We start from the raw sequence: 24,995 nt of genomic DNA, 5'->3' as shown, positions 1-24,995 counted from the left end.
AGTATTTTTGGAAAGCGTAAACAGACGCTTCATGCCTACCCGTTCAACTCACTGTATCATACCTCTATCATATCTCCCCTTAGCTGCCTTTTTTTCCAAGCTGAAGAGCCCTAGCCACTTTATCCTTTCTTAATAGGGAAGGCGTCCCATCCCCTTTATCATTTTCATCTCCCTTCTCTGCATCTTTTCTAATTCCACTCTTATCTTTTTTGAGATGCGGCAACCAGAATTGAACACAATATTCGAGGTACAGTCGCACCATGGAGCGATACAAAGGCATTATGTCCTCATTTTTGTTTTCCATTCCTTTCCTAATAATGCCTAACATTCTTTTTGCTTTCTTAGTCGCAGCAGCACACTGAGCAGAAGGTTTCAACGTATTATGAACGACGACACGTAGATCCCTTTCTTGTTCGGTGGAACCTTGGATGATGTACCTATAATTCAGGTTCTCCTTTCTCACATGCATCACTTTGCACTTGCTCACATTAACCCTAGAACGCATGACGTTAAAAATATACATATTAACGTCATGGGGGCCTTTTAGGCCCCCATACACATAATGTAGAAAAACACACTTAAATAACTTTCACAAGTTTATTTCAAAATTGCTCAATAAAATATGAATAGTGGACAACATTTTAATTATAATTTTTCACAGAAAACACCAAAAAATCTTTTTTTTCCCAAATTTCACGCAAAGACATGAAAACACACAAAAATGCATAGAAATCTATAGCAAATTAGCTGCAGCTACATTTTTATTCTAACTTTCTTTTCTATTATATTAGTCTTCCAAACAATTCTGACATGTTATTTTTTCAGAACAGTGTTCTTTGCAAACAGTTTCCTTACAAGTGGAACAATATCGCTCAGTTTTCCTCTCTATGTTTCTTGGACACATGAAACAACGCTTTCGTTTTCTTTCTCCTGGCTCTGGAGTAATCTGAAACTGTACGCCACACCGTTTCATTGATTCTTTAGTTTTCTTTGGCAAGCATTTCAAGTCGCTTCGCTCTATCATGTGAGGTATTACAAGTTCATGACAAAGGTCCTTCAAGAATAAGCGTCTCCTGTCCTTCCTCTGTGCATGAAATTCAGGATGAGTTTCTGTATAAATAATGAATGAATTTAGGGCTGCTACATCAAGCATATTTGAAAATAGTACTACAGGCCATCGTTTTGTTTGCCTCTTACACGAATATTCTCCCACCATCTCATCCATTTTATCTACACCTCCTTTTGTTGCATTGTAATGCAGGATGATTTCTGGTTTCAATTTTTGGTTATTGCTGTCAACACTGCAATCGTGATGCATGGTACTGAGTAAAATTACAGATTTCTCCTTCTTTGCCTTGTAAGATACCAAAGTCGCTTTGTTATTGAATCCAAAGACACTCTCATAAAGTGCTCGCTGACGATTGTGTTTGAGTGCTGCTGGAATTTCTCGTCTGTTTTGCTTTATAGTACCAACAAGTGTAATAACTTTTGCAAGCAGAAAATTGCCTAGTTCAACATTGGTGAAATAATTGTCCATGGTGATGTTTCTACCTGAATTGAATATTGGAACAGCAAGAGTTTTGACTATTTCAGACCCCAGATCCTTCTGTACTGGTGCACCAACCTCTTTGCCACAGTAGATTACGCCATTTATGCCATAATAATTTGCAGAATCACACATCCAGAAGATTTTTATACCGTACTTGGCTGGCTTGCTGGGCATGTATTGTATGAATTTGCAGCGTCCTCTGAACGGTACAAGTTGCTCATCTACAGTAACATTAGTACTAGGATTGTAAAGTTTTGTGCAATTTTTGATAAATATGTTCCAGATATAACTGATAGGGGCTAATTTGTCTGTTTCAAACCTCGCTGCACGAGTTCGCTTATCATCAAAGCGAATGATCCTTCTAATTTCCTCATATCTGCCCACTGACATTGTCGCCTTATAGTGTGGATCAGAAAGTGGGTCCAGAAATAATTCTCGTATTGGGACATCATACGATTTTTGACTCCCTGCCAGCAGGAAAAGTCCAATATATGCATAAAGTTCCTCTTTTGAGATATTTTTCCAGGACTTATTTTTTGCTGAAGCGATACATCTTCCTTCTAGGTTTGAACATAATAGGACCTCTTCTGCAATATTGTCAGAAAAATAAGTACAGAATACATCTTTAGGGGTAAAGTAACTGGGACTTCCCACAGCTCCTTGAGCCTGTCTCACAATATTGTGTATTGGAGTACGTCCGACTAATGTAGGATTACTGTCCCAAAAAACATTCGTTTTGGATGTTCTACTTATCACTTCTTGAGGATCCACTAGATTCACTTCTTCATCATCAGAAGAATCACTGGATGAGGATGTTTGATTAGCTGGTGGCAGATATTCTTCATCAGACAAAGATAGTTCACTTTCATCATCGCTTTGAAACATAATCGCTTCAATCTCTTGGTCAGTCAGACACTTGGAGGAAGACTGTGCCATTGCTGACTAGATGTTAGAAAATGAAACAGATTTCCTCTCAGCTTATCTTATCACAGGTCCTTCAGCAATTAGCTCACAGTGTATACTGTCCTCAGTGTTCAGAGGACCTGAGGTGATGTCATGGCCTTATCACTCCCTCCAAAAATCACATGACATCCTCACATGTTATTATCCACACCCTGGCCCCTCCACCAGCATTACTGAGTACAAATAAAGTAACTTGAGACACAAACACTTCTGAGAACATGATAAAAACAGCGGGGGCCTAAAAGGCCCCCAATTCGTACAGATGTAGTTTTCACCAAACAAGCATTGTTACACCATAATGCCTATGAAAAAAAATTATATGAACAACTGGATATTATCAACAATGACATACTTGAGGAATACCTTGAGTTTCAAAATTCTAACTAAAGTAATTTTGCAGATAATAGCAAAAATGTAAGCATGGGGGCCTAAAAGGCCCCCAATATGCGTTCTAGGGTTAAACGTCATCTGCCATTTAGACGCCCAGTCTCGTGAGGTCCTCTTGTAATTTTTCACAGTCCTTCCGCGATTTAACAACTTTGAATAACTTTGTGTCATCAGCAAATTTAATTACTTCACTAGTTACTCCCATCTCTAGGTTATTTATAAATATGTTAAAAAGCAGCGATCCCAACACAGACCCCTGGGGAACCCCACTAACTACCTTTCTCCATTGAGAATACTGACCATTTAACCATACTCTCTGTTTTCTATCTTTTAACCAGTTTTTAATCCACAATAGGACAGTACCTCCTATTCCATGACTCTTCAATTTCCTCTGGAGTCTTTCATGAGGTACTTCGTCAACTGCCTTCTGAAAATCCAGATACACAATATCAACCGGCTCACCGTTATCCACATGTATGTTCACCCCTTCAAAGAAATGTAATAGATTGGTGAGGCAAGATTTCCCTTCATTAAATCCATGTTGGCTTTATCTCATTAATCCATGCTTTTGAATATGCTCTGTAATTTTGTTCTTTATAATAGTCTGTACCATTTTGCCCAGCATGGACTTCAGGCTCACTGGTCTATAATTTCCCGGAGCTCCTCTGGGACCTTTTTTTAAAAAGAGGCGTTACATTGGCCACCCTCCAATCTTCTAGTACCACGCTCGATTTTAAGGATAAATTACATATTACTAACAATAGCTCTGCAAGTTCTTTTTTCAGTTCTATCAGTACTCTGGGTTTAGGTTTAAATTGATACAGGTTGGAAATGAGTACTTATTTATTAGGATTTATTTACTGCCTTTTTGAAGGAATTCACTCAAGGCGGTGTACAGTAAGCATAGATCAAACATGAGCCATAGGCAATTACATTAGCACTTGGTTTGCGTTTTGAAATATTCCACAATATATAGATGATTCAGATTTCTCTTTATGCCCAAGAGATGGGCTGTTTCATTTAACATTATTGTGAGTCTGCTTTTAACTCCTAACCCATTATTCACTTGTTCAGTACTCAGGTTTGTTTTAATTATTCCCATAATAAATAAATAATACAATAAATAAAAACAGAAAAATGTAAGGCAAGAAACGGAACACCAAATCAAAGACAGGAAAGGCAATTAATCACAACACAGTCACACTGGAGCCCTTTTACTAAAGGGTTGGCACGCAGCAATGGGCTCACGTTCCAATTCGGAACTAGCGCAGGAGCCCAGCGGTAGTTCCCATCCCCAGCGGGCATCATTGTAGCACCGATGCTTACCTGGCGGTAATCCTGTTTACCGCCGAGTTAGCGTGGGAGCCCTGGTAAGTGCTCCCTCCCCCAAAATGGCTATGCGGTAAGTGCTTTCCTTACTGCACAGCTATTTCTTTAAAAAAAAAAAAAAAAGCTGCCTTTTACCCACTGCTGTAAAAGGGGGCCTCAGCACACGCTGATCAGCTTAGTAAAAGGACCCCACAGAGCACCAAGAAAAAATTCACATAATCCAAATTTTCAGAGGTAGGCAAATATTCAACAATTGTGTATGGAGAAAACAGGCTCATCCCTTGCACTGAAGATAATCTTTAAATTGATCTTTGTTATGAATACTTCTTTATTTTGGGTTTAAAACTTTTTGTTAGAAGAGGATTTTTGAAGTTCTTCTTGGAATAAATATTAGCATGATTTGGATTAGCATTTACAGTTGTGTTAGAATTAGAGTTAGAATCTGTTTGTATAACGTGATGTATGAGACACCCTTCTGGTCTCCCTGTTGTCTCTTCATATCTTATTGCCATGTAAATACTATAAGAAGGGAGAGGAATTTTACCTGGATAGCTGGCAGTGCGTCACTGGAAGGCATGGAGCAGGAGAGGGGTGAGTATAATTACAGAGAGGGCAGATTTCCCCAAGTTCTAAACCCATCCTAGTAGTGCTTAGTGAGGTCTTTTCTTAGGACAGGCACAGAACCCTGGAAGGGAGAAAACCTGGCATGGTCTCAGGAAGGGAGTTGCTCCACACCTGTAGTGCTTTCCTGGAGGGAAAGGAATCTGTCCTTAGGGACATGCCAGGGATTGGATCCAGCCCTTTGCACCTGACTTACTAAGCAGTATACTCTGGGAGCCACTGTGAGGCTGGGAAACAAGTAAAAAGCCTGCTGGGACAAGGACGGGGAGAAAAGGAGAAAGAGTAGGACAGCAACCTGCCTGAGGGCAGGAGGAGCCTTCCTCACATAGAATCGGCTGCAGGGCATAAACGGGCTACCTAACCCAGGGCAGGAGGACCTTAAAGTTAATGTAGTGACTGGTTAGTGAGAGAAGGGGAAATGTTACTGACCTGCCTGGAAATTGAGAGGGGGTCAGGGTCAGCCATATGAAGGGTGCAGAGACTTTTTTAACAGTCCTACCCGTGAGTGGAAGAAAGAAGGGGTGTCAAGTCTTCACTGGGGAAATGTTACTGACCTACCTGAAGAGAGGGGGTGGGGTCAGGGTCAGTCACATGAAGGGTGCAGAGACTGTGTATTCCTAGCCTGTGGCTGGAAGAAAGAATTGGTGTCCAGTTCTCACTGGGGAAATGTTACTGACCTTGAAGAAAGAGGGGGTCAGAGTCAGCCATGTGAAGGGTGCAGAGACTGTTATTGAGCAGTCCAAGACTATGGCTGGGATTAGGTGAGGAATTAACCCGGTCAGGGAGAAGTTCATTAAGGGGCACAGCTCTAGATTGTGTCTTGGAAACGCTGACTCAAACTTATGAGAAACTTAGGATCTGTTATGGACTTAAAAATGCAAGCTGGGTTAGGGAAGAAAAGAGAAACCCTTCCTGTGCTGTTTTTTGCATTAATTATTTTTGGGTTGATTTTTCCTTTGAATCCTGAAGAACATGTCAGGGGGACTTGTGCTGTGTTTTGGGAACTGAACTTTGCTAATGGAATCTACTTCTTTGTGCTAAATAAAAGCTCTTTATGATTTGGAACCTGGTTGCTGTGTGTTAGTGTATGAGCTGGAGAGGTGGAAAGCTTGAACTGGAGCAGGAGCTGGATCAGGGGGATTTTTCCTGACCTCTTCCCAGGAAAGTGTATATGTATACATGTGTGCATATGAATGCTTACATAAATTGAGGGTGCTTTGGTGTATTAAAAAAATATTTTAGGAGTTCCACCATAGTAAAAAAAAAAAAAGTTTGGGCATCAATATTCAAGTGTCATGTCTGTTAGGGCTGGGATATGGAGAAAGGAGTGAATTTATTGTGCAAGTGATATGTTGAGTAGAGAATGACACGGGGACAAAGTTAGTCCCTGTCCTGTCCCCGCAGTTTCTGTCTCCATCCCCACCCTGTCCCCGCAGGTTCTGTTCCCGTCCCCGTGGGCTCTGTTCTTATCTACAGAAGCCTTGAACACTTATGATTTTATATTTAAATCTTTTTATTAAAGTATAAAAAGGAACAATATGCTGTGCAACTGTTGTGTATAAAATACAAATAGAAAACAATAATAACAATGGGCAGCTATAATAATCCTCTTTCCCACCACCACCCTCTACCCTTCCAACTAGAAAATGAGACGGGGAAAAAGTTTGTCCCCGTCCCCATCCCTGCGGTTACTGCAGTTCCCCGTCCCATGTCATTCTCTAATGTTGAGGCCCTTGGAGATCTAAAGGCCATAGAAACTACACCGGATTACAAACAAATAATAATAAAAGGTTTTAATATTGGAGCAGGGTTTTCTTCTGTCCTTTATGGAGTAGGTTATCTCAGTCAACAGCAACCAGCATGCTCATCCAATAAATGCTAAAAACAATTCAGAGGATTCTCTTCGTATTAAAATAGTCTTTGATAGTTGTTGAAATCTATACACTAGCTAACAAGAACCCCCCCCCCCCAACCTTTTATTTGTTTTCTTTTGAAAAGATATTTATAATGTGTGTCAAAAATTATAGCCCCACCCCTCCCCCATGGTTTACATCACAGCTGCTTAGTATTGTGATTGCACAAAGACCTTTTTATTATGAGAAAAAAAAAACCTACAGAAATGCATTGTGTTGGAATGTGGTTCAGATTTTTGTTTTTAGTTGCAGATGTCTTTTCTGGCACTGATGAATCCAGTGTCAAATTATAGATTTGGAAAGAGTGGAACCTGTTAGACAAGATGATACAAAAGCTGACTTCATAAAGTTAGTCCATTATATGCAAAGAATATAATCTAATAAGTATTTTTTTATAAAACTTAATAAAGTTGGCATAGAGAATCTGAATAAAAAAGGGAAAAATAAAGAATATATTTTCTAACAGATGTTATGAGTTTAAGGCTAGATTCTGTATATGGTGCTTGAAAATTCTGCACAGAAAACCGGTACACCTAGGCGTATTCTCTAAAGCAGGGCCGTCGAGAGACTGAACCAGGCCCGGGGCAGGGCCGCTTCCGCCCCCCACAATCGTCGCTGCTGCCGCCCCCTTCCCCCACAGTCATCATCTGCTGCTGCCACCCCCCACCACCACAATCGTCGCTGCTGCCGCAATTCAAATACCTTGGCTGGTGGGGATCCTGAGGTCCCACTAGCAGAAGACGAGTTCCTCCAACGCCGACTCTTCACTCTGCCGATTACCTGCCCCTGCGGCTCTCTTTTCTCTCAGGGCATGTTCAGTTTCAAAACCAAGCATGCGTGCCTGAGAGGAAAAGCAGCTGCTCAGCAAGCAGTGGGCAGAAGAGCAGCGCTGGAGGAAGACCTGCAGTGTCTGCTCCTCCGGGTCCTCCCCAGCCTCCAGGGGGGGCCTGCCGCCAGAAATGTTTCTCTCCTGCGCCTGTTGGGATGCGATCACTCAAGTCCCGTCAGGAGCAGGAGAGAGAGAGACCCCGGCGCCCCCCTCTCAGCGGCCCTGCTCTAAAGCATGCCTATATTTTATAGAATAGGCTTAAATTTCTGCGCAGTATATAGAATACACTGCGTGCCTCTCCATGTGACTAAATTTGGTTGTGGCCATTTATGCCATATTTACTTGGCGTAAATCCCAACACCTAAATTAGGCCCATAGTGGGTGTATTCTATAACAAAAGTGCATGGATTTTAGAAGCGCCCACTCCCCAACCCATGGCAATTTCCATGCAGAAATTAAGGCACGATATATAGAATCCCGGGAATAGTTGCTATGTGTGCCGACTTTGGTTGATAGCTGAAACACCCTGTCTAGTCCAAATTGAGCGTTTCTTATAAAACAAGTTCAGTTGTTGGCTTTGCATAAAGGATTTTGTGTTGGACATGTGTTTGCAAGAGAAAGGTATGCGGAAATATCTGAAATAAGCCATTTTAATGATCATCACCAGAAATGGAAGTCAACATGCATTATCAGAAAAGTACAGAAATAGAAGCTTCCTGGAGCATTGCAGAGGATGCTGCTGTCAAAGTCAACTGGTTAGCTCCATTATGCAGCTCTGCCTGTTTTTCTCTCCTTCCTTTCTCGCCTGCCTCTGATGCCTCCGCTATTCTGCCCTTTTTAGCAGATTATTGTAGTAGCTACTTTCCCATTTGAGACAGGTTGACAGAGTACACGTGCTATAAAATAGTTTTGAGACATTATTTTAAAAATGACTGATGTAAATTCTCCCTGTTTTAGTGTAAGACATTCTTTTGTATTCAAACAAGTAGAGAAAGCATGCAGAGCATGGCTTATATATAAAGCAGTAACTTGATCTTAATAAATTAATGATGTCTATCTGGCTGTGTGTGGATTGGTATATCTATTTGTATGTAGGGACATGTATATGTGTGCTTTGGTGCATATGTTGATTCTCTGTGATTGGGAGGAGAGAGAAAAAGAGAGGGCTCTTTTGAAAGGTGCAATGTCTTAATAGCTGTATTACAGTGAATCAGTGTTTGCAACTATTGGAATTGCTTCTCCCATAGAAAAGCATTGGGGCAATTTTTGGGGTGGCTTCATTTCTCTTCTCTCCCACCACCACCACATGTAGAAACCTCACTTTTGCATCATAAGAACTTCCTTCACCTCACTTTCCCTGCCTATGACTAGAGCAGCCTTCTAGTGCCCCTCTTCCACAGCCTTGGTTTTGGTTGGATCCTACAAACAACCTCAGTGAGGCTGAATATAGTAACATAGTAAATGACGACAGATAAAGACCTGAACAGTCCATCCAGTCTGCCCAACAAGATAAACTTATTTTACATGGTATGTGCTACTTTAAATGTATAGCGGACTTTGATTTGTCCCTGCCTTTCTCAGGGCACAAACCGTAAAAGTCTGCCCAGCACTGTTCCAGTACTAAAAGTTCTGAAGCTAACGAATAATACAAGAGGGAGAATTAGAAAACTGCAGATACAGTTTTTAAATTCTGAAAAATGTCCAAACTCATTAATCATCCTTCTGCATTCTGGCCATTAATACAAAATTCTGTTAATATTAAAAAGAGCCAGAAAGGTGACAAACCTAATCTCCTCAGCATCTCTCTTTGTGCACACCCCCCTCCCTACACACACACACACACACACACTTTGGCCTAATGTATGTGCCTTGTTTTCAGTATGTTAATGTGTCCCCTCCCCAACACCTGTCCACCCCTAGGACAACTCTTCATTTATAGTCAGTTATTGTAATTAGGATAACAAGCAAGGAGTGCTCTGTTTTAAATACATTTCATCACCATCTAAGAAGGAAACACTAAAATACTCGAATGAGCATGGAAAAAAAACCAAAAGATGAACACACACTCAACACATGGAAGCAATCACAAAGAAAGTACAAATACACTATAAGAAAGTCCAAACAATCTTACTATAAAATGAAAATAGGAACAGATTACAAAGACACGAAGAAATTATACCAACTTGTGAACAAACTCCTAGACACCAACCTGGTCACCACATCGAATACAGACATCCCATCTGCAAATAAATTTGCTAAGTATTTCAATGAAAAAATTGTAAACCTACGTAACACGCTACCTCAGATCAACACTGACATCGAAAAGTTTCTTAATGAATTGGACCCAACCACTGGAAAATACCCGGCTGACTGAACCTGGTTAAACTTTGCCCCCTCACCGTCGATACAGTTGCACAGGCTATCAGGTTCTCAAACACCCACTGTAAACTGGATACCTGCCCCAACTACCTAATGAAATCCGCTTCATAGCAGACTTCACATCCCACCTAAATTATATGCTACGGCAATATCCTACTCACCCCGATACCAAAAGACACCAAGAAAAAAAACCAGTGAAATCACTAACTACCATCCAGTAGCATCCATCCCGTTGTCAGTCAAACTGATTGAAAGCATGGTAACCAAACAACTTACAGATTACATAAACAAATTCTCAATACTACACAAATCACAGTCAGGTTTTCGCCCCCTCCACAGCACAGAAACAGTACTACTCACTCTCCAAATTCAAGCAGGAAATAGCAATAGGCAAAAACATCCTGCTCCTCCAATTCGACATGTCTAGTGCATTTGACATGGTAAACTATAACATATTAATAAGATTACTAGATAAGTTTGGAATTGGTGGAAACATACTTAGCTGGATCAAGGGTTTCCTAACCACAAAAACATATCAAGTAAAATCAAACTCAATCATATCATCACCGTGGAAAGCAGACTGTGGAGTACCACAAGGATCACCACTATCACTGATCCTCTTCAATCTAATGATGACCCCACTAGCCAAGTCCTTATCCAACCAAGGCCTTAACCCCTTCATCTAGGCAGACGATGTCACAATATACATTCCTTACAAATCTAAACTGACCGAAATCACCAACGAAATCAAGAACAGCTTGAGCATCATGGACTATTGGGCAAATGCATTTCAACTAAAACTCAATAAGGAAAAAACACACTGTCTCATCCTCTCATCCCAACATAGCGCGGACAACCCCACAACTATCAACACCCCAGATTACACCCTCCTTATCTCAGACAGCCTGAAAATCCTCGGCGTTACAATAGACCGCAACTTAACATTAGAGAGCCAAGTGACTCGGTTGGACCGCTAAATGACCGAGGTGTAAAAGGGGCGATCGGGGAAGACAAAGCCATAGCGGAGAGATTGAATGAATTCTTTGCTTCGGTCTTCACCGAGGAAGGTTTGGGAGAGAGATCGGTGCCAGAAATGATATTTGAAGCTGATGAGTCAGAGAAACTGAATGAGTTCTCTGTAATCCTGGAGGATGTAATGGGGCAGTTCTACAAATTGAAGAGTAGCAAATCTCCTGGACTGGATGTTATTCATTCCAGAGTACCGATAGAACTGAAAAATGAACTTGCAGAGCTATTAGTAATTTGTAGTTTATCCTTAAAATAGATCATGGTACCGGAAGATTGGAGGGTGGTGAATGTAACACCGATCTTTAAAGTAGGTTCCAAAGGCGATCCGGGATCTGACGTCGGTTCTGGGCAAAATGGTCGAGACTATTACAAAGAACAAAATTACAGAGCATAATCAAAAGCATGGATTAATAAGACAAAGCCAACATGGATTTAGTGAAGAGAAATCTTTGAAGAGGTGAACAAACGTGGATAAAGGTGAGCCGGTTGATATTGTGTATCTGGATTTTCAGAAGGCGTTTGTCAAGGTGTTTCTTCATGAAAGACACCAGAGGAAATTGGAGAGTCATTAAATGGTCAATATTCTCAATGGAGAAGGGTAGTTAGTGGGGTTCCCCAGGGGTCTGTGCTGGGACTGTTGCTTTTTAACATATTTATAAATGACCTAGAGATGGGAGTAACTAGTGAGGTAAGTAAATTTGCTGACGACACAAAGTTATTCAAAGTCATTAAATCGCAGGAGGATTGTGAAAAATTGCAAGAGGACCTTACGAGACTGGGAGACTGGGCTTCTAAATGGCAGATGACGTTTAATGTGAGCAAGTGCAAAGTGATGCATGTGGGAAAGGGGAACCTGAATTATAGCTACGTCATGCAAGGTTCCATGTTAGGAGTCACCGACCAAGAAAGGGATCTAGGTGTCATCGTTGATCATACATTGAAACCTTGTGCTCAGTGTGCTGCTAATAAAGCAAATAGAATGTTAGGTATTATTAAGAAAGGAATGGAAAACAAAAATGAGGACGTTATATTGCCTTTGTATCGCTCCATGGTACGACCGCACCTCGAATATTGTGTTCAATTCTGGTCGCTGCATTTCAAAAAAGGTATAGTGGAATTAGAAAAGGTGCAGAGAAGGGCGACGAAAATGATAAAGGGGATGGGAAGACTTCCCTATGAGGAAAGGCTAAATGGGCTAGGGCTCTTCAGCTTTAAGATGAGGCGACTGAGAGGGAGATATGATAGAGGTCTATAAAATAATGAGTGGAGTTGAACGAGTAGACGTGAAGCATCTGTTTACGCTTTCCAAAAATACTAGGACTAGGGGGCATGCGATGAAGCTACAAAGTAGTACATTTTTAATGAATTGGAGAAAATGGTTCTTCTCTCAACGTGTAATTAAACTCTGGAATTCGTTGCCAGAGAATGTGGTAAAGGTGGTTAGCTTAGCAGAGTTTAAAAAATGTTTGGACGGTTTCCTAAAGGAAAAGTCCATAGACCATTATTAAATTGGGGAAAATCCACTATTGCTGGGATTAGCAGTATAAAATGTTTTGTACTTTTTTGGGATCTTGCCAGGTACTTGTGACCTAGATTGGCCACAGTTGGCAACAGGATGCTGGGCTTGAAGGACCTTTTTGTCCCTGTATGGCAATACTTATGTAAATTGCAAGAGATATTAGTTGGGAATACATATAGCAACCAGTAAGAGAGTTATATGATTGTCAGTACTTTTTGCGGTGGAATTAAGAAAAAGGAAATATAGATCAGAATGACTCAACTGCACTCCCAAGTACAAGAAATTATTTACAATCTGTGAGTGTGTGACTGTGCTATGCATGCGTTGTATCTGTGACAGGTGATAGGTTGGTGTGGTGGTGAAATTGCAGGAAGGTAATTTGAGACAGTTTGGGGCACGCTGAGATAGTTTCGGGAGGCCGTTTTGGGGATGGGTGTGGTTAGGGTGGTGGACAATTGCAGGGGGGCAGTTTTTAGAGAGTGGGTTTTAGGGGTGGGGCAGTTCAGAGATGGAGAGAGTTTGCAGGGTGATGGACTACTTTGTGGGGAAGTTTGAGGTGGCTGGGAGAGTAGAAATCAGGGCGAGGCAATTTAAAAGGAGGTATTCCCTAACTGCTATGGTTCACTGTGTATAGGTTTCTAAGCTGCAGAAGCTGGAACTCCTTTTCCTATAGATATGCGTTGGGGGAGCGGTGGGGCTTATTTATCTGGAACTGTTGGTCCAATCTGGCTCATTTTCATACTCAGTGTTTACCTGTTATTCCCACATGCCAGCTTTCATCCCCTTTTGTTAAATTTTCATAAAATGCTTGTCTCCTGATCTTGACCCTTTTTGTATAATTCTTTTCAACTTCTTTGAATTGGAAAGAATAAAGAGATAACCCCCCTCCCCCAATACAATTTTTTTGCCTTTTCCACAGTTTTAATGGGGTTATCAAATTTGTTTTCTTCCCTATTAAACCATGAACATTGAGGTCCAGGATACTTGACCATGTTATGAGTGACTCCTTGTTATATAAGGTTTCCAGTATAATATATTAAAAAATAAAGGGTCCAACCTTTGTGTTGTAAGTAATTCTGAGTTATATTGAACTGTGTTACTTGAGGTTCAAAGTGTAATCTTGTTAGCTCTGTGTGTGTGTATAGATATATAATTTGGCATATTAATGTAAAGAACAATATGCTGGACCTATCTAAAATTTAGTGTATTAAAGTAGCTTATTTGCTTGTAACTTTGAATTATGTGTAGTATTTAATTTTAGATGGGGAAAAAATAAGAATGACAATTTGTTAGGCTCAGCAGTTTTTCTCTCTTGCGGGCTCTTAGTCCTGCTTGAAATTACCGTGTTATGCAAAGGCACCATGAGCCTTCATTTATAAGTACATGGAGATTTACCTTATTTTTTTCCTCTCTCTAAACCCAGTAGACCAACCACTGCAATTACAGACCTTGTCAGAGCCATAGATTACAGTTCCTCCTAGAACACCTTATATGGACTGGAGAAGTAGCCTAGAGGTTAGTGCAGTGGACTTTGATCTTGGGGACCTGAGTTCGATTCCCACTGCAGCTCCTTGTGACTCTGGGGAAGTCACTTAACCCTCCATTGCCCCTGGTACAAAATAAGTACGCTTTGAATGTAGTTGCAAAAACCTCAGAAAGGCGCTATATCAAGTCCCATTTCCCTTTCCCTTATATGCATGCATCCTGAATCTAGCCTTTACGTGGGTGCTGCTGTGGCCAAGCTGTAACTCCCTGCCCTAAATGACTATGAATATTGCTCCTCCAGCCTTGACTGGCCTATGAGAGACTAGCCAAACTTGGAAACTGAAAGTAAGTCTTCTGCCTGGTAGTATACAACAGACAACTGTCCTACAATATCACTTACAAAAATGTTAAAATTAATAGGACGAATAACCAAGTCCCTTTTCGCACAGTGAGCTCCATTTACCAGAACCCTTTGAGTGGGTTAGGAACCGTTTGAGTGGAAGATGATGTTTACTTTAGGGCCCTTACCAAGGGCACTCAGTTCATTTATAAATTGTGCAGAACTGTGTCAAAGGCTTTGCTAAAATCTAAGGACACCACATCTAGTACTCCCCACGATCCACCTCTATTAATACATAGTCAAAGAAATTGATCAGATTTGTCTGACAAGACATGCCTCTAGTAAAGCCATGTTGCCTCAGTTCGTGCTGTCCATTGGATTCTGTAAACTTCACTATGCTGTTTTAGAAGCTTTCCCATTAATTAACCACAGAGGTCATGCTAACCGGCCTATAGTTCCTAACCACCTCCCTGCTTTTGTGGAGGGGACCACATCTGTCCTCCTCCAGTCCTCTGAGACCACTCTCAACTCTAGAGAAGCATTGAAAAGGTCAAAACTACTAGAACTTCCTTAATTTCCTTCAGTACCCTCAGATGTATGCCATCTGGCCCCTATCACTTTGTCCACCTTTAATTAAGCTAGCTCCTTACAAACACAGTCCTTTGAAAATTGTTCACACTTTAGTTCCTTTTTATGTTTATCTTCTGTGGTCCTCCTTTCCCTTCATCTGTGAACACAGACCAGAAATATTTGTTAAGTAATCCCTTCACCCTTGAGTCACTTTCTTCTATCAGAGGGCTGGGTGGGCTGGAACTGGTTTACAGGCGATAGTTAAAGACTGCATTGTATTAAGCATATCTTTGATGGAAGTCCATGCTGCCACGTGTGGAGGCTGTGTGGCTAGAGCCTTGTTGTGCTGGTTATATAGCAGCTGCCGGAGTCTCCAGAGGTAACCTGGCTAGAATCTGAAGCAGCCTTCCTGGTGGTCTTCTCAGTTTGGTGCTGATGACCTCATACTCTGTGGCTTTGGTTCTGGTAGCCTGAAGGTGGCTCACTACATCACTGGGTGGCGGATATGGCCTCCAAAAACTATCTTGAGTCAGCTGCTTTTCACTGACCATTGTTCTTCAGAGAGAACCTGTAGAAACTGGTCAAGGCCTGGGGGAAGGCTCGTTCTCTCTGTCTCCTCACGTGCTCCCTCAGCCAGGCCCCATCCTAGGGGAGGGGTCTGGTTATGGACTAGTAGGTGTCAGTCTGGGCCTGCTTCATGCCATAGTAGATCCTTTAAGATGAGTTCCTTTCAGGGCCCTAAGAGGCAGGGGACTCTGGGACCCCTGACTTTGTTGGGTGTTCCAGAGGCGCACAATGAGATTGTACCAGGCCCCTTGAAGGCTCAGATAGAGGGAAGACTGACCCTTTTCAGACATAAGTGAGGCTGCATCAACTCGGACCAATGGGTCTTGAGGTGCATTCTGATTTCCTCTAGCAGCTCAGCTTCAAAGCGCTAGGCCATTTATATCACGCTCCAGCATCTGCTAGATTTTTTTCATTTTTTAAATAATTTATATTCTGCTCTTATCCAGAACAGAGTACAAACATATATAATAATAAAAACATACACTAAAACAGACAATAACCTACTATACGTACCAGATGAACCAACAAAACACACTCAAAATATCAATCGCTATGTTCAGTCAAAAAATATACAGAGATTTTACAAACTGTCTGTGTTAACAAATGCTGCTACTTAAGTAATAGTTTGGACACTACAACGTTTTTTTTTGCGTCCTATTGATCTACCCGTGTTAACAGATGCTGCTTCAGTAGTCTTTTAAACATCACAATGTTCTTCTGGTTCCAGCACATCCAGCGTACAGGAGGATTTGGAGCAAAACACTCATGTTGGGTGGTACCAAAGCAAACAGTCAAATAATGAGATGCTTCATGGTATAAGCTCCAATTTACAAGGTTTTAACAGCTTAAAGTTAATCCTCTCCAAAGGCAACTATAACAATGTCTTGCGGAAAGGAGTAACATCATCTGGGGATGCTGATGGCACATTGAGGGGCTTCCTTATTCAGATGTCATGGCAGTTAGGCAGAATGACAAGTGTTTCCACTTCAGCCGCAGGAATGGTGAAGGAGCAGTGAGGATGAATGCACTAGTTCACCCTTAGCTGAGACACTCTGTGGCCTCTACTCAGTCAAGTGATTTGCAGTGTTGAGACATCCCTTTCTAGTGATCTCAGTGGCTCCAGATTGGCCTTGGCAGCTATAGTACACAGACCCTGCAGTTTTCTAGGGGCTTCTGTCATAAGGACAAGTTTCTATCAAGAATCCAGATCACTTTTGGCTTACAACATAAGACCCTTGAGAGGAGCTGCTTGAGATGCAAAGATTGTGTGCCTTTACTGATAGCTACCCTTTTCAAAGCTTGGAAAAGCTCAATGTCTTTAGTATATGTTTGCCAAAGCGTTCAGCATTGGTATAAGGAGTGAGTGCAGCAGTCAGACTTGCCTTTTATCTTGGTCTTTTTGCAGGAGGGTCTATATAGTGGCCTAGCCCTTACTTCTCTTGAGGTGCAAGTTGCGGCTCTCTCTTGCTTCTGGGGCAAGGTGAAAGATCGCTAGCAACTCAAGTGAATGTTGTTCCCTTTCTCCATGAGGTCAAGTTCATTCATCCTCTGGTGTTCCCTGCTGTTGAAGGCACTCTAATCTACTCTTTAAGCCGTTACAGCAGGCTTCCATTAGGAATATTGATATTTTTTTATCCAGAGGTGCCTTATCATGCAGTGACCCTTTCTGTCTTTTTTTGTTTTGTTTCCATTCATATGGTACCTTACTTTGTACTGAAGATGGTATCTTTTCATTTGCATCTATCCATTTCACTTCCAGCATTTCCAGGAAGAGTGAGGGATAGCAACAGCATAAGGGCTTCACGAGGTGGTTGCTTGCAATCCTCTGATATTCAATTTGGAGGTGACCTACTGAAGATTGAATCTGTTTTGTTCAGTGGACCATGCAAAGGGAAGATGACTTCCAAATCGTCAATAGTACACTACATTAAGGCAATAATTGAGTCAGCATATGTACTTAAACCATAAGGTAGTTCCAGAATGTCTTTGTGTGCAATCCACAAGGTTACAAATGTGCTGGGTAAAGACCAAAGAGCAGTTGATCTAGAATATTTTTTTAAAGATGGCCATGTAGTTGTCACTGCATTCTTTAGTCAAGCACTACAGGATTGATTGGGTTAAAGAGGACAGTGCCTTTGGCAGTGCTGTGTTGGAGGGGGTTTTATCGTCCATCCGTCCTGAGAGGAAATGCTTAGGTATATACTATGTCTGCAGTTGTCTAGCAGGATGATAAGCAAGGTTAAATTTGTTCTTACTTGCTTATTTCTTTTCCTTGAGTCCTACTAGATCAGTTCAGCACCACCCAGTAAGATGGCAATTAATTAATTTATTTTTGCCTCCATGCCTGCTTTGCTCTCAATTCTCTCTATTTTTGAAATCATTGGTACTTCAAAGGGTTCATTTGGTGAGGTCCTTGTATTTAGATCTTTTTATATGTTCTTTTTGATTGGTTACCTTTAATTATTTCCACTTATCAAGGATACTGATAAGTTTCATGCTACACCACTTTTTATATCGGTGATCTCACTGGAAAATTTCAGATTCTCTGCCTATCTGCTAGTAGGGTGACACAACCTACTGGTCTAGGCTGGTCTAACATGACTCAAAAAAAAAAAAAAAAACTTAACAGGTGAGAACACATTTCACTTTAAGCAGCTGCAGCTAATCCAAAACACTGTTGCACAGCTGTTGGTTGGAAAGAAGGCAAATTACTTTTCCCCCTATGGCTGGCTATTAGTAGAGAACACAGTTGCATTTAAAATCTTCTCTATGTAGAACGCTATATCATGAGGGGCCACAATATCTTTTAAATTTCTTAAGAGCATAAGCATTGCCATACTGGGATAGAACAAAGGTCCATCAAGCCCAGTATCCTGTTTCCAACAGTGACCAGTTCAGGTCACAAGTACCTGGCAAGATCCCAGAACAATAAAACAGATTTTATGCTGCTTATCCTAGAAATAAGCAGTTGATTTTCCTAAGTTCATCTTAATAATGGTTTGTGGATTTTTCTTTTAGGAAATTATCCAAACTGTTTTTAAACACTGCTAAGCTAACTGCTTTTACCACCTCCTCTATCAGCAAATTCCAGAGTTTAATTACACGCTGAATGAAAAAATATTTTCTCCAGTTTATTTTAAATTTACTACTTAGCTTCATTGCGTGCCCCGTAGCCCTAGTATTTTTTTTAAGGCGTAAACAAGCAATTCACGTTTGCCTGTTCCATTCATTGTTTTATAGACCTCTATCATATCTCCCTTGAGCCATCTCTTCTCCAAGCGGAAGAGCCCCAACCACTTTAGCCTTTTCTCATGGGGAAGTCGTCCCATCCCCTTTATCATTTTTGTCGCTCTTCTCTGTATCTTTTCTTATTCCGCTATATCTTTTTTGAGATGTGGTTTTTCAATAGAATGTTAGGATTGAGTAGATATGATGTCATATTCTATGGAGTGTTTTGTGCATTGCATGGCTTTTTTTCTCCATGAAGTTCTGATAATTTTTGAGTTTCCTATTTAATGTTTCTTTGACCCTTAGTTTTGCTTTTTTTAATGACATCCCTTGACATGTTGAAGCCTTTGTATCAAAAAAGTTTGGGATTCTGATTATTTTTAATTGTTATTCCCTCTTTTTATTAGTTGAAATTTGTGACGTTTGCATAATTTGTTTTACAACCGAATTATTATTTTTTTTGTATTAATATTAGGATTGTACCCACAATTGCTTGTTTCTCTGGTGGTGTGTAACTGCAGTGCACTAAGCAGAAAACCTTTGGGCCTGTGTTAGTTAGTCATTGCCGTTTGCTTTGTGTGTGGAGAATTATCTTGGTTTTCCTAAAAAATATTGGCATTGTTATCTAACCAGGTTTTTAGTTCTTAAGGGTAAAGGATGGTGTGGGGATTAAGTAGTGGTAGAGTAGGAGGATTTGAGTACTGTATATTACTGTTAGTATATTGTTTGTTTTAATTGATCTTTATTGTATGGTTTTAAATTTATCATATTGTAACTGATCTGATCTGGTGAGTTTCAGTTAAACATAATACAACTTGATTAGTGTTAGAAAAGATGTTACAATAGCATGAACTTTAAGCCTCACTGTGGATACTTGATAAATTTACCCATTTTCCATCTAACTTTTCTAAATAGCGAAACTGCTGTAATGTTGAGCAGTGATTAAAATCAGATGACATTCTAGAGACAACAAACAAATGCTATGTTCACTTAGGTGGTCATTTTCAAAGCATATAGACTTACAAAGTTTCATAGTAACCTATGCAACTTTGTAAGTCTAAGTGCTTTGAAAATGAACCTATGCAACTTTGTATGTCTGTGCTTTGCAAATGAGCTTCTTAATCATGCTTTTTTTTAATCAGACGATGTATTTTAATCAGAATTATAATTAGTTGCAGTTATTAGTGTGTATTATATGGTACGGTATGTTTTCCACAACATGTTTGGGACAGTGCGAGATACAAATGTAATTATAAATAAATAAATACATTGTAGCTCAAATATTACACATTTCAGCAGATCTGCAATGAATACTGGGTGTTAAATTCCAAGAATTGTATATTTGCTTGATATGTTATTGAAACTGTGCCCCAGCTGCCCTTTTGCATTGGAAGGAAACCACACCAAATCTTTTCTGTTACGTCGTACATGGTTTTTTTTTTGTTTTTTTTTTTTTAGTATTGTAAAAATGTAATGTGACCATCTGAAGCAAACATTTTCCCTTCAATGGTCTGTATTGCTTGGATACTGTTCTGTTGTTACTGGCCCTGTATCCGAATCAGTTTTTTATACATCCTGTTTTGCTTGCCTTTTGAATGAACATTCTCTTTGAAATGCTGTTTACTCAAGATTACTTGGCTGCACAAGTAGGAAGATAGCGGGCAGAACTTTTACTGCAGCTAGAGGTGAGGCTGGTGCTTCTAGTCCAAAAGCCTTTATTTGTTAGTTTGTGCCTGATGCCCATGATAGGAGAACCTCTTCAGCTGAGAGCACCCTCAGGGAGCATCCATAAGTCCTGCGTTTTGTTAAGCAGTGTGCTTTACTGGTATTGACCGACTTTAGCAAATAGGTCACTGGTGGTAGGAGAGAAATCAGAAAAGAGCTTTGAAGGATTTGCATCCTTTGTATTAAATCATTGTAAGCAGATCAGCTTTGGTATGAGTGAATTAAAAAAATAGTAAAGCTTTGAGTGGTGGTACATTGTAAATGATTATAGCAATATTAGGATTCCTGAATATTTGACCAAGTACTGAGCAAGATGACATTGAATTGTGGAGAGTATAGGACATGAAGATATCATTGTTTATCACTAGAATCCTTGATGTGTTATTTTTGCATGGTTAGGAAATGTGTTTAGTGAAAAAGTCCTATAAAGAGAGAATCAAGAAATAAATCTTGCATTAAACCTGGCAAAATGAAGTGCTTTAACAGTAACCATTAAAAAAAAAAAAAGATTAATCAGGATTTTTATATTGTGCTGTTGAGAAGTTCAGTATGCTAATTCTGTGGAGAGCAGCTTTAAAAACATGGTTTCCTGACATTTAGCTTTCATCTATCCTTAACTGTCTGTTGTTACAGGACTTTCCTTTTGGATGAGACAAACAGGGTGTGCCATTAAGAGATTCTCTGTGTTCTTGGCCAAAGTACAGCTCTGCAGCTGTCCTTGTTGATTAGGTAACGTGAACAAAGAAACAGTTCTTGACAGCAATTACTGTATAGTTGTGCATGCATTATTACAAAGTTCTCTGCACATCATCATTTTCTCTTAACTCATCTGTTACGAGGTAGTGCTTTTGGCTCTGAAATTTCCTAACGTAGTCAAAGTTTATATTTTAACTGCATTGCATAACTGGTAAAATATTGCTTTACAAGAATAATAAAGGAAAAAAGGAGAACATTCATCACCAAAAGTTACCGTGTGTAAGAAAGGATTGTATCCTATAAGTAGGAGTTTTGTAGACAGATTATTGGCTTTGGTGTACTGTATATTTTTCTAATAATTAGGAGTGACCCCCATGGTAATAAGGGGCCCCAGCATTTCAGGGCTAAGGTCCATTATGTTTCCTGTTCATGTGTTTAAACAATGGTATGCTGGGGTTCCTGTTGCCCCAGCAACAGTATAAAAGTATAACCTTTGTGGATTGTTCTATTTGGCTCCCTACATGGAAAGATGGGGGAGGAATTATGGTATCGAGAGATCATAAGGAGGAGTGTTTTGGAGAAATACTCGTTATTCTCTTTTCTTCTAAGTTGGCTGGATAGGGTGCTGAGCTCCGTAGTCAGTGGGGTGCCAGATTCTGGATTAGGGCAAGAACAAAGGTAAAGAGGATTGGTTCCAAGGCCACATTTCTCTCCCCAAAGCCCTCATCTTGCCAATTTAGTAGTGGGGCAAAGGTAACAGGGACGTAAAGTGCAGGAGGACACACCACGCTATTTCATTCTTCTACCTGTGAAAGAAACTCTGTGAGTGAGATTCTGTTTATAAGCTTATGACCAATAGGGGAGATGTTGGTGGGGAGGATGTGCAATCAGAGTGGACCTGATGTGCTTGCAGTGGCTGTAGTATCTATAGCCCTGGAGAATCAAGGAGGAACTCTTTTCTGTGAAAGGGTCAGATCCAAGTATTCTCAGTGGTTCAGTTATTGAGCCCAGACTAGACTGTGACTTCATTAATAGCACCCAGCAAAATCGCTTTTGAAGACATTTGGAAAGCTATTGTGAGCCTTGAGAGAATGGTGTCTAAATATATTGCATCAACTTTGCTGTTATGTGATACAAACTTTTCTGCGTAAACTGAGAATGGGGAAAAATACAGGATCACGATCGGGCATAGACAACTCTGATGCTCAAGCGCCATAAGCTAGATGGATTTTCAAGATACACACAATGAAAATGCATATACATTTACATGCAGTGTCTCCACAATACTCCTAGTTCTATAAAGGTCACAAAAAATTGTAAGCGTCCAATTTTTGCGCATGCAATTTAATTGAATAATCTAATTTGTGCTGATAATTACCAATTATTTTCACTAATCAGATTTAATTGAGATTTACGCACCAAAATTTTACTTGCACGTTCAAAAAGGGGGTGTGGAAATGGAAGGGTCATGGGCAGAACGGGGGCATTCCTAACATTTACGTGTTGGGGGGTGGTACACATCTAATTTAGGTATGTACATCTGTACCACATTTCAGTTAGTGCAAATGGCCACGCCTAAAGTTACGTGTGATTCCCAGGCGTAAGCACTTTTACATAAAGAACGCCAAACTTTAAGCGTGGCTTATAGAAAATTGTTTTCGGCACCATATATAGAATTCACCCCTATATGCTGAAATATCTCATGTATATTCATTGTAGGTATCCTGAAAGCCTAGTTGGTTTGCATCACTCAAGGACTAGAGATGCCCATGTCTGATTAATTTTCACTCAGTACACTCTGCTCTAATAAAGGAAAATCCTATTTTTGGTTGTTGAATAGATAATGTGGAGAGTCTCTTAAAATCATATGTGTGATTAGTTTTCCAGTGGTGGTGAGTGTTTTCCTTTAAAATGATTAAACCCGTATTTCCATATCATCATGCTGATCAATCCATAGACTGGTGGGTTGTGTCCATCTACCAGCAGGTGGAGATAGAGAGCAATCCTTTTGCCTCCCTATATGTGGTCATGTGCTGCCGGAAACTCCTCAGTATGTTCTCTATCTCAGCAGGTGGTGGTCACACACAGCAGCAGCTCTGGCTAGGTCTCCAAGCTTAATTTTTAGGTTTTGTTGAGTACCTGGGGTTGAGGGCTCTTCTTGAGCAAGTTCAAACCTAGTGGTGCCAGGTCCCTCCTTTTCTCCCCCCTCCCGCTGGCTCCGTTTAAAAAAAAAAATTTTTGGACGTCCTTTAAGGGCGTTTATTTCAACGTTTATTTCAACGTTTATTGCAGCTGCTCACTGGGACACCAGTTCGTTACAGCTTGGAGCGAGAAGCAGGTAATTTTACCTTTTTATAGCGGGCAGGGGGTTCCCCGTTCGGTCTCCACGTGGCTTATGGCGTCGGAGGGTGAGGGCGTGAAGATTCGCTCCCCGGGCCGCGTGTGTGCGTCTAGCGGGGATGCGGGGGTTTCAAAGCCTGAATCGCCTTCGTTGAGCATCAGTTTGGAGTTCGGTCAGTGTCCCGGTTCTTCCTCCGGTGCGGCGGTTTTTCCCGCCATAAGTGCCCATCCCCCGCTGCTCGCCCACTCCATGTTGGCCGGCCACTCTGCTCGGTCGGCTTCTTCTTGGGCTGCCCTCGAGCTGGGAGACGTTAACACTATGGTCGCCCTTGAATTATTAAACCCGTGTTTGTCTAACAGTAATCATAATTTATTATCTTTCTTGCCCATGGTTAGCATGCAGTCTGGATTCACCAATTTACAGCCTAGAAAGTGGAATAATGTTGTTCCAGAAAATATAAGGTTCTAACAAAGATGGGGAGGAGGGAGGACTCATTTTAGTTGCAGTGCCTGCACTGCCCAAAAGGTGGCATCTTATCAGAATAAACAATGACACCTTGTGGCCACTGTGAGTATTTTTTCCTGCACAGGTAGATGGACAGCATAAATTACCAAGAAATCTGTATTTTGAAAAGAAAAGTGTCCCTTCTCTGCTATTCCTTTTTTCTTTGTTTCCCCTCATTGTTTGGTGATATGCTGGCATCACTTTGTGCTTTTTACGAGGAGAGACGTGGTCAGCTTGCTAATGATGCTATTTATCTCGGCTTTAAATGGGACACTGATGGCCATTTACATTTTCATGATTTTCAAACAGTCCAGCATGGTTATATAAGTTAGCCTGCTGATTGACAGGATTCTGACAAAGGCCGAGTACATCTTGTCAGCACCTCTTGCATGTTGGATTCAAATAATTAAATATCTTTGCCATTGACTGTCTTGGGACTTGTTTGTGGTGTCTTCCACTCTTGTGTTGTTTCCATTCTGTGTTCTCTCAACATTTGTATCTTGAGTTAAGTGTTAAGGTCCATACATAAAAATAGAACAAAACGTGGCTCTGCTTTATCCTAGAAATTTCATACTTTAGATCATTTCAAAGTTGGCTTTTGCTTTTTGGGGGTTTGGGGGGAATATAAAGAAGTTAAATTAGTTTGCAAGAAGATGGGTATTTAGGTAACAGAGGAGGAGATGATAGATGTTTATAAGGGAATTAAATATATGTGGCCTGACTATTTCAGGTTATCCTACCCGATGCCCAATATATGCTATAACAGTCTTTTGCAGAAAAACTACTGGAAATGCACCCTTGTCTCCAGAAGTGACTTTTCATGGGCAGTAATGCTCTCAGCCTATGGCTTAAAAACTTAAGAAATGCCAAATTCAGTCGTATTAATGGTGCATTGAGACCAAAATCCTATGTGACATTGAGGTTGTGTAATAGAAGTACCCAGCAAAAGGGGAGAACCATTCCAATGTTGTTTGGTTCCAACTTCTCTGATGCTTGCCCTGCTTAAGAGGTATTAATGAAT

General features: G+C 40.6%; 1 protein-coding gene across 11 annotated transcripts in view; it reads left to right on the top strand.

The window, feature by feature from the left end:
• Nucleotides 1–24,995, top strand: part of CTBP1 (C-terminal binding protein 1) — a 259,594-nt gene that overhangs the window by 63,686 nt on the left and 170,913 nt on the right. For 2 of the 11 annotated variants that reach the window (XM_030191085.1, XM_030191084.1), the window contains exon 2: nucleotides 21,067–21,162. The exons of the other annotated variants lie outside the window; for them this stretch is intronic. The gene's annotated coding sequence lies outside the window, so the exon portion shown is untranslated. The remainder of the gene's footprint in view (nucleotides 1–21,066; nucleotides 21,163–24,995) is intronic. 11 annotated transcript variants of the gene reach the window in all.

The sequence above is a fragment of the Microcaecilia unicolor genome, chromosome 2 (genome assembly GCF_901765095.1).
Source record: "Microcaecilia unicolor chromosome 2, aMicUni1.1, whole genome shotgun sequence".
In the NCBI taxonomy this organism is placed as follows: Eukaryota; Metazoa; Chordata; class Amphibia; order Gymnophiona; family Siphonopidae; genus Microcaecilia; species Microcaecilia unicolor.
This window is presented reverse-complemented; position numbering and strand designations above follow the sequence as displayed.